The sequence below is a fragment of the Oryzias latipes genome, chromosome 2, assembly GCF_053564925.1.
Source record: "Oryzias latipes strain Hd-rR chromosome 2, Olatipes_Hd-rR_3.1".
Taxonomy (NCBI): domain Eukaryota; kingdom Metazoa; phylum Chordata; class Actinopteri; order Beloniformes; family Adrianichthyidae; genus Oryzias; species Oryzias latipes.
This window is the reverse complement of record NC_136238.1, coordinates 25559959-25570795: the sequence shown is the minus strand read 5'-3', so window position 1 is coordinate 25570795 and position 10837 is coordinate 25559959. Positions and strand designations below refer to the sequence as shown.

At 38.0% G+C, this 10837-nt stretch overlaps 1 protein-coding gene and 1 non-coding gene across 2 annotated transcripts in view; both read left to right on the top strand.

The window, feature by feature from the left end:
• Positions 1-10837, top strand: part of LOC144987890 (uncharacterized) — a 461750-nt gene that overhangs the window by 392006 nt on the left and 58907 nt on the right. The gene's annotated exons all lie outside the window — the stretch shown is intronic.
• Positions 8010-8217, top strand: LOC144990737 (small nucleolar RNA U3). The gene has a single exon (XR_013654692.1). It is a non-coding gene; the product is annotated as a small nucleolar RNA U3 (small nucleolar RNA).

Sequence of the window (10837 nt, the reverse complement as noted above, 5' to 3'; positions counted from 1 at the left end):
TTAATAAAAATATCTAAAAAAAAAACAAAAATGTTTTTGTCAAAACCGCTTGGTAAGCGGATATGACGTCACCAGAATTTACGATGTACTTTTTTTTTTTAAACGATGTACAGGAATTAACCACAAAACCAAATAAAACTAATCAAAGATGTGAGCATTAAATGACTGTTTAGGAGATGAAGAACTGTTTAGAGTAGAGACTTAATAGAGACTGAAACTTTTTTTTTTAATTTAAGAGAATTTTTACATCCAACCTCAGTTTATCTGAAGTCTCACATTAGAACAACAATTATTTCTGGTTTTGTTTGACCCTTTGTCATTGTCTGCAGGTCTGCATAGCAGAAATACCTGATGTTAAACTGAATAAATTCACTGTAGAAATGTTTGTATTGTTTTCTTCTCGTGTAAAAAAGACAATAATGATGGAGCTGCGGCAGGATTACTTGGCTCAGTTTTGTTTTAATATTTTTTACTTATATTTAAAAATAATTACAAAATCTATACGCATAAAAATATTAAAAAAAACCTTCAGTATAAATTAAAATATAAGGCAATCAACAATCTAGACCCTATATCAGTAACCATTTTGTAGCAGATTTACAAATGTCATTAATGAAAGGACTAAAGGCCTGTTCACACCGGGACGAATTTCGCCGGCGATTTTCGCCGACGTTTAACGCCTCGTGACTAAACAAAGGGCACCAACGAGAGTGTGCACACCGACGCGAAAAAACGCGACGCGTTAAAGCGTCAAAAAAAAAAAACGCCTCGGGTTCGTTTTTTTTTTTCGACGCGTCGCGTCGAAATCTACTCGACCAATGAGAATGGCGCTTTTGCTCACGTGTCTGGAGCTTCTGAAGTTACAGTAAAACACAACTTGGGGGCGCTCAAACACAAAACTGCCTTGCTGAGCACACATACCAGCGAAGAAGATAGACGCCAAGTAGCGTCTACACTGCCGCGAAGCAATAATGACGGACATTCTAAAATATCCCCGAACCAAGCACCAGTTGGACCTACTGGTGCTTGAAATATTCATGTTTTCGTTGTTTGATTCTGACAAGCGTGTAAATACTTGCTCTCTTCTTCTGAGTGAAAAGCGACTTTAAGAAGCGTAAAGTTGCGCAGCGCCACCTTGTGTACAGGAGTATTTCTGTTTTACATTAAGCGCCATCTAATGTCAGGGAATGAAATTGCATGTTCACTCCACTCATCGTCAGCGAAAATCGCCTGGGTGTGAACACAAAAAACGTGGCGAAAAACGCTGGCGAATAACGCCTGGCGAATATTCGTCCCGGTGTGTACGGGCCTTTAGGTTCTGAATACGCTTCAATGAGGATGAATACAGTTTGACTTCATTCTTAAAACACATTAATTGGCTCAGGTACAGTGGGGGGGGGGGGGGGGGGGGGGTAATTGTCGTGCAGCATTTGGCTATTGGAACCGCCCACTTCCATTCACATAACTACAACAGAACGAAATAAAAAAGACATAGATACAACTAAAAAAATAAATTTAGAATTGTAGTTCACAATACTAGGGATTGTCATACAACATGTGATCTTCAATGAAATTGGACAGTTTTATTGCTTTCTTTTTTTCATGTATTTTAGTGATTTAAAATATAAACAGTTCTTTAATGTAGTGAATAATGGTTTGGTTTTAAAAAAAAATCTACTCTTATGAATGAAGAATTTTCCAGAAATTAATACAGTATTAAATGCCAAATCAAATAAATTATCGCCAGAAACTACTAATAATACGATGTTTTTGTAACTGAATAGAAATAGGAAAAGGAAACTCTGAGGAGCACCAACTAAAAAATCCTCCCAAAAACTGTTAACAAATATACATTCAAAACACAGATGATCAATTGATTCTATAGTCTATATTGCAGAAAGAACAGTTATTTTCTTGAAAATCAAATCTTTAGGAGTCTCCACCTCCTTTAGCTATTCAGGTCTTCAGCAAACAGAATCTCTGTTTCTGTTTTTGTTGTGTGCATGTATTTTAACTGGTCTATTTTTATTTATTTATTTACATTTTTTAATAAAATTATTATAACATTGATACCTCCGTCTCCTGCCTTTGTGTGCATCCGCCAAAATTTTCCTCTGGACCACATTTAGATAAAGGCAGTAGGGCAGTGGTCCCCAACCTTTTAGCGCCACAGCCAAAGTTTTCACAGACCACACTGTAAACCCTAACAGTTGTATTGGCTCATAACTATTAAGGTTACACAACTTAAATGTCATTTTGTAGTTGATTCAACTATAAAGTATTAAGCTCTATCAACATTTTTCCAAATTTAACTCAACAGTGCTCAATATTTTAAAGCTTATTTGTATCTAGCACTCAAAAATTTTAAGATCCCTGAAGTAGCGTCATGACGTCATCACGTACTGGTGGGAGGGTCTTTCGTTTTCTCAACGTTAGCTCAGGTGGCCATGTTGGATTTGCCGAATGCGAGTATTTTTTTTTTTTTATTGTACATTTTTCAATTTACAGACATTCACAGTCACTTGCACAATAAACAATTGTTAATATATAACACACATATAAGACCGAAAAAAACAAAAAACAGTAATATTTTTTAACAATGTGTGTACCTCTTTTTTATTTTTTTTAAATGCTCATATACAAACCAAATTAGGGTGAAGAAAAGTTATAAATGCACATATAGAAAAAAAAGAAATAAAAATGAAATAATAGGCAAAGGCAAGGCAAAAACAATTCAAAATAATAATACTTTTGATATATTCTGATAAATGACTGTAGTTTTCTTGTTTTTGTTAGGAATGCATTTAAGACACTTATAATAATCAGAAAAATAATTCAAAAAAATACTAAACAAAGGGCATGTATTTTTCCATTTACTTAAATGAATGAAATGTTTGCATAAAATAATAACAACATTAATGACATCAGAAATTCCCGGGTCCAGATTTTCCATATAGAAAAGAACATCACATAAGGAAAAAAAGGGAATATTTAAAATTTTGAGTGACAACCAATTGTGTATATCAGACCAGAATATTTTAACCTGGTTGCAACTGTAAAAAAGATGTTCTAATGTTTCAGTTTCAGATGAACAGAATATGCATGGTTCAGATTCAAATTTGAATCTTTTATATAAAAAATCTCCAACAGGGTAAATTTTAGATATTATTTTAAAATGTGTTTCTTTCATTTTAGGTGGAAGTGGGTACTTTGTGTATAAAGTAAAAGATTTGTTCATTTGGGTGGTTTCTAAGTCGCATCTATTGTTTATACTAAAGCCGAATGCGAGTATGCGACGTTTGAAATTGAAAATCGAGCATTTTATTTTTCTGCAATGCGTTGCGCTTTTGCCCCGCTTCAAGACGCCCCAACCTCGTTTTTTTCCATCCGCCTCATCGCTGATGTTTTCCTCAGTGGCGCCGTCTTGTCTTCAGCCCTGATTTAATTTGGTAAGTATCGTTCACGGTTTACTCTGTTTTGAATGAAATGCTTTAAAAATGCTCTTATACAACCGTAAATGTGCTTTACTGTTTAAATATACGTGTGTTACGATCGTTTTACAGCTTAATGTGACAATGTACATTAGTTCGTTATAGCGGAGCAGACGTATGGCGAGCCAAACCCAAAATGCATTTCTGCCCTTAAGTTACGACAGTGACGAGTTTTTTTCAGAGGTAGAAATGATCTGTTATGCTGCAATCACACTAAACGTGATCTGCGTGTGAAATTCGCGTTGGAGGCCTTTGTTAGTGGCTAAAGTTTTCTGCTGGACACATGTCCAAAAATGTCACTCAAAGCCTCTAACGGTTGTGTGGGAGGAGCTACCGCCAAAAGTTTTAAGCCTGGTGGCTACATGGAAGCATTGGGTTTTAAATGCAGCTTTAAGCTTTTAAATCACTGATCTCCATTATAAAAAGGGTTTTTGTAAAAATAAATTAATCAACGTGTTCCTGTTGTGTTCAGGTACCGAACTACAGAGTGTTCAGTGTTTCACCTCCAGGTAGACGCCAAGGCCAGCGAGGTAACTTGTCTCCTGATCAGGTATTTGTCTAGAGCTATTAAAAAAACAAAAAATGCAATAGTTTGTGTAGTGCAATAAATGTTTTGATCAGAATATAATTGAAACATTTTTCTTTAACATTGAAAAATCCCTTTTGGACTTTTTCAGATACTGAACTTCAGACAGTTCACCAGAAAGTCACCATTTCACCAGAAAAGAGGTGTCAGTGGGTGAGTTTATACTTATTTAATATATTCATCCTGAACTATTACCATTATTAGATTGATATGGCAGCATGGAAACATTTATGCAGATTTTAACTAGCCAAAAACAACAAATCATTTGTAAACAGTTGTAAGAAGCCAGGGTGTAACTTGCCTTAAAAATGACTTTGGGTCTTTGACCTGAAGTGGATCATGCCATAAACACTGTATTGTACTCTCACTAGAAATAGACATCTAGAAAAGGTATCATTTTATTATTTCTTAAAGTTCTTTAAGTACATATTGGAAGTGTTTGCTCTGCGTTTGCTTCAATAGTAATGTATATTTCTTTTTATTCTTTTAGGACCAACGTGACGTGAACATGAGACGGGCACTTGTCCTCCTTGCACTTCCTGTTTATCTGCATGAAGATGCCTCCAACTTCTTCAAGACCTGTACAGTAAGTGCACACGACTCCCTGTCAATGGTTTTCTCTAATCCTTTAATATTGATTGAGATTTTATCGAGTGACATAATAAATAGGCAATTGTTTGTAGTTTGCAAACTGAGTAATATTTTTAAATGGTTTTAAGAATGAGACGGAAGATGAAAGGCGAACATCAGGGACTGCTGATTGGAGGGAGTGGGAACCTTTTGGTTTACCTTTTCTGCTCCTGATCCATCATTATATGAATAAAGAAAAATAAAGCTTTAGTCTTAAATTATTTTATAAATGTCCTCACTTTTCAGAAAAATGCTAAAGAACTTTTTAAAAACACAATTTTAATTGGAGTTGGTCCTTAAAGCATCACAGCCAGTTGATTAAAAGCTAACAGAATGTTAGCATGAAAAGATTCCCATTGACAGGTGGCAGGAATGTCAGTTTTGGACATTAGTGTGATGAATATCTTTGAGGGTCTGAACTCATCTGTGTTTTTTGTTTTGTATTTTCCAGAATACCAGACCTCACAGACACTGCTGTGGCTCTCCTCTCAGTTGTCGTGGTGACGCTCCTGATGCTGCCGTCAGTGGTCCCACAGATCTGCCTGACTAATCTCTTCTAACTCTTCGGGGACATCTATGCTCTGGACCTACAGCACCCCAAAAAACTTGAACTTGCCTTCATATTTATTCAGAATGCTGTCTTGAGCCTTGAGGACAGCAAACCCCTGAAAGGACATTTATTGACACGGAAGAATGCTTCGTTGAGTGAGTCTTCCAGAATGGACTATTTGTTGGTTTAAGTGTTATGCTACTAATGTGTTTTGTTGTGATCATTTGCTTTTTCTGCCGTACAATACAAACCAACACTTTTTGTCAATATGTTGTGTGGCACTCTTATAATGCAGTTTTATTGCACTTATTGTTTCTTCATCCTCTTGATATTTGTGCTTTTTTTTTTAAAAAAGAGCAATTAAAAAAGTGTATTAAGCAATCGCTATTGTGTGGCTTTCATGTTTGTTGGTTTTTATCAATGTTAGCTTTTAAATGTTGTTGTGGGGCAGGATCAATACCTCTGTTTAGAATACATTTCAAGTAGAAACATTTTAAGCTGAAGAATTTTAAATATTTTCAATGCTACACATTTAATGAGTTAGAGAATTTATAAAACATTTGAGTGAATTTTACATATTTTATGAGTTGAGTAATATTATAAAAATATAGTTAAAGTGTTTTTTTAGTTGGAAAAAATTAAAAACTTTGAGTAAATAATCACTCTTTTGTAAGTTGAGGAATCTTAATATTTTTAATATGAAATAATACAAATTTAAGCCAACTGACAATATAAATTTTAATAAATGTTAACTTAAAAGTTTTAATAATATAACTTAAAAACTATTGTGTAATCTGTTACAAAACAATTTTTAAGTTCTGTCAACTCGTTAGGGTTTACAGTGCAGCCTTTTTTTTCTTCAATAAACTTTATTGCACGACTTTCTATTAAACAAACCGGTCTTTAAGATGTTGGCGGAGGATTACTGTAGCAACGCCATGCAGAAGGAGGAACAGACACGTGACAACACAAACCCAGAGCTTTCATTTTGACACGCATGGATACAACATCGCACAGGTGTCTTCACCCTCTCCCCGACCCACACTCAAGGTGCAAAAAAGAAGTACTGTTTATTAAATCTAGCTTTCTTTTTTTGGAAGTCGAAGGCCACTCTTCTGTGTCCTGGCTGGGCCTTTTCCCCTTGGCAAAGAAACTTCCCAAAGATGTTTGTTTTTTACTCATTTTAATAGCTCCTGGGTTTTATCTTACCAGTAACCTATCACGTGACTGAGAAGAGCGCCTTGGCCTGCGTTAATGGTGACATAGACGGATGTGACAGAGAATCGGGCAATTTTTCAAAATAAAACATCTTTCGGATTCCAATATAAATAAACCAGAAGTAAAGTAAGTTATTTTTTATTTCTGTGCGGCCCAGTACCAAATGACCCATGGACCAGTACCGGTCCGCAGCCCGGGGGTTGGGGACCACTGCTGTAGGGGATTCAGGGATTGTGGAGCGGTTGTTGTTTCCTTCTGGGTTAAAGTGCAGTTTTGTGTAACCTCCCAAAGAGGAGAAACCCAAAAAAGAAAGGAAAAGCAAAGAGACAGGTGGAAGCCATCATGAGATTCCTTTCAAACAGGAAGTTCTTTGTCATTTCATGCACTAGTTTCATTTAGCTCTAGTTGTTGAACATTCTATGTTTTGAAGAGGCAGGCTCTTCTAAAAGAAACTAGCAGGAGCCCCAGCGCTGGTCTTTGCTTGGATTTGGTTTAGACTTGTTCAGAGTCAAATGCATGTTTTAAGGGGAGGAGGATTATTTTGTTGTTGCTGTTTTTGTTCCTATTCTTACAATCCACTATATGTCCCGTGTTGAATTCTACTATTAAAATGTGGGAAACAAATGTTTATCAAATCCAAATCCATCCAAAAGCCTGGAGACTGGATGGCCGTGGTCCTCCCTTTGACCTGGACACTGGTTGCCATGGCGACCTGCACACTCACCAAGCTGGGACTTAGAAGAAGAAAAAGAGACCAAAATGATTGATAAAGCAGGTTTTCCAGGGAAATCCCACAAAGTTCTTTCCAAGCTAGAACTAAGAATATTCAGCATGCATTTGGAAAAACTCATTAGCTTCTAGTGGAAAATGATGAGTCATTGTAAAAGCATTCTATGAATGCTTTTCAGGTGGTTCTGTTCTCAGTCCCTTCATGGCTGCTGCTTCTCTTCTGCTGATGTTTCTGTAGGATGAAGCTGCTGAAAAACGCTGAGTCTTTTCTATCTGCAGCTTCTGACAGCAGAAACAGTTGTTTCAGTGGTTCTTTCAGAGGTGCTGATGTTGGATGGAAGAACAAGTCTCTTAGGTGATGGAAGCAGCAGATATTGGAGGAGAAGATTGAGGAGAATCTGGACAACTCCCAGACCAAAGCTGTTCCTGTCTCCAACAGTCTAGAACAGTTTGTCCTGCAGGAAGTTCATGATGTTTACTTCTCTGCTGGATTTCCATTTTCCAGTGTTTTCCACAACTGATGACGTCATCAATCTGATCTTTAAAACACTTTACTTCCTGGTTTCATTGACAGCAAATGTTCCTAAAGATCTGACCCCCTAAAAGCTCCAATAGCAGCTTAGCAGAAACTCTGATCTTTCTTCTCCTTGCAGCTCTTGATGTGGAGGGGCGGAGCCTGAAGAGGAAGCATCTTTCTGCAGGTGGTGCTGCAGCTTTGCAGGATCTGCAGGATCTGCAGGAGGAGACCAGGAGCAGGAGTTCCTGTCTGCAGACAGAAGAGGACAAACAACATCCAGAACTCACTAAGACTCTACTTTCAGGGATCATTTCTTTAGTCTGGAACTAGAGGATTGTGTTTCTACAGAGGTTGGTCTGGCTGTCCATGATGATGATGATGAAGATGTTTCCTTCAGAGCAGGAAGCTGGTGAGAAGATGAGAATCTTCTTCACTGATGAAGACTGTTCAGTGTTTCTGGATGTGACACTGAAGGAGGAAACATTGTCTGAGTGGACTGTTGGTTTGTTGGAACCTGAAATGGATTTTTGTAACGAATCATGAACTAATCAGATCAGGTTATCTCTGTCCTGAGGTTATTATTAAACTCTGACAGTCCACTTGAATCTGAATGTGAGATTTTACTTCCATGACATTTTTGGATAAAAACTCCAAACCTTCATTGCTGCCTCCAGAAAAAACAGCAAACAGACTGAGAGGAAGACACATTCCTCATCTAATGTCATCAGTTCAGATTCATCAACAGAAGCTGACAGTTTCACAGAGAGGACTCAGACCCTGCTGACCTGGGACTGACCGTGGAAAAACCACAGAAGAGGATCCTTAGTGTCAGTGGGGGGGGGGGGGGGGGTCACGACTCCCCCTGGAAAACAAGGGAGCAGATGAGAGAAAACATCCTCCAGAAAGCAGCTCCACACTCAGACTGAGTTTATAGAGGCTGACAGGACTGAGGTTCTGCCACAACAGTTGATAAAAAGGGATATCCCATGATGCACTGGGATCCTTTTCAGTTTTTGTGTGGATTCATCAGCCTCTATTATTTCATGTTTGTGTTTTTTTTTCTCTTCATTAATCTGTAATTTGAAAATCTGGAGTTCAAAATGTTTTTTTCTCAGCTTCAGGAAGCGACACAGAAATCTGACACGTTTTTCTGCAGCTGGAGATCCTAAATGTGTCAGGATGGAGGTCAAACATCTTTGATGGTTAAATCAAGGATTATTTTAATATTTTAGATGAATTTCATTGTGGATGTTCTGTACTCCAGCACTTCTCTTTGTCCTTCTTGTTTCACCTCAGATCTGCTGCTCCATATCCTCAGACAATGAAGAAAACTGAATTTTATGTTTATTAAGACAAACCATTATGATCTAAACCAATCAAAGCTGCTGCTGTTAAGGTTCTGACAGAAATGTTTTCCATCCTGCAGGTTTATAGGATGCAGGTGTCATAATCTATGTATATTTGTACAAACATGAGTTCTAAAAAGAAAACTGGAGGGATTTTAAGGCAACAGAGAAGACAGGTTTGATGAACTTCTGCTCCCACAGTCGATGCAGCAGAGACAGAAACTGAAGCCTTCATCACATCACATCACAGGCAGAGAAAGGAGGCAAAAACTTTCAGCTCCACTTTTATTTTATTTTATTTTATCTTCTGCTCCATCTTGTTTTCAAGACTCCAAATAAAAGTTTTCTTTTGTGTTTTAGGGCACATCACTACATTTGAAATAATATCACATATCAGTGAACTTTCTGCTCAACCAAATGGTTGGTTTTAAAACCTTGTTTTCATGTAATCTTTATTCAAGGCAATAAGAAACATTAAATAAATGTTTTTCATTCATATTTTTTATCTTGTTATAAAATCGTTCTTGTTTCAAAAACATAAAGAAAATCCTGTCCTGATAAACAGAAACAGTTTATAAAAGCTTGTAGATTAAAAACTAAACTCTGCAGAACACAGTCTCTCTGCTCTGCTCCATTCTGATCCTCCTGCAGACAAATAGATCCATGAACGTCTTTGTTTTCCTGGTCTGAGCTGGAATCTGGATCTAAACTGGATGAATATTGAGGTCATGAGAGAAAATCTCTATTTTCTAACCCTAACCTTCTCACCGCAGAAAAGACTAGAAATCTGCACACCACTCTAGAACCATCTAGAAGAGTATTATGGGATGTTTCTCAGCTGAATCACTGGGATCCATCTTCATGTTAGCATCAAAGTGATCGTGTCAGAGGAAATCTTTCCTGTTTGAAAGAGTTTCCTTCATGTCAAAATAGGATCCCAGATCTCCCATCAGGCCTTGCAGCTCCTGACTTTGTGATGAGTTCCTGCAGAAACTCTTGGAAATCTCATGTTGATTCTCTCCCAGTTGACATCCATGGAGATTTTCACTGCTGTTGTTCAACTGTAGAGTTTGTCACAGACGCTCAAACTCATGAAGAGTTCAGCTGGAAGTTGAGAACGAGGCTTTGAAACCAGCAGCAGTTTGAATCCATTCTGATGTTCCATTCAGGTTTCTGCTACAACAAGCCTTTATTTTGAAAGAGCCAGTGGGGCAGAAACAATAGAAGGAGGAGATTACCAACCCCCCCTGGAATGTTGCCCCCTGTGCAGTGGACTAGTGGGGGCAGGGACGGCTGAACCAATCACAGAAGACTGTTGCAGCATTCCCTCCAAAAGTCAACCAATCAGATGTTGTTGTTTGGATTCTTTGTCTTGAAGTTTCACATGTGGAAGCTTCCAGAGTCTTTTCTGTTTGCTCTGCAGGCTGAGCAGAACTGACTCCTGCAGGATCACAGGAACTTTCAGGAAAATCTCCAACCAGGAGAAAAGTTTCTGTTTGGACCTTTTTTCTGGGATTGTGAGACTAGCAGATGATCGATCGGAGCTGCAGTGAAGAGGACGGCGGTGTTTGTGGGAGTTGGAGCTGAAGATCGGAGCAGGAACCATGTCTTCAGAACCTCAGGAAGGTTCTGTCAGAGAACAACTTTCTGCTGCTGAAGGAACCATCGTCCAGAACGAGGAGGAGCTCTGTCGTCAGCGCAGACTGCTGGATAGCAGCTGGAACCCGCAGCTGCAGCTCCACATAGTTGGTACGTGACTAAACATTTGAA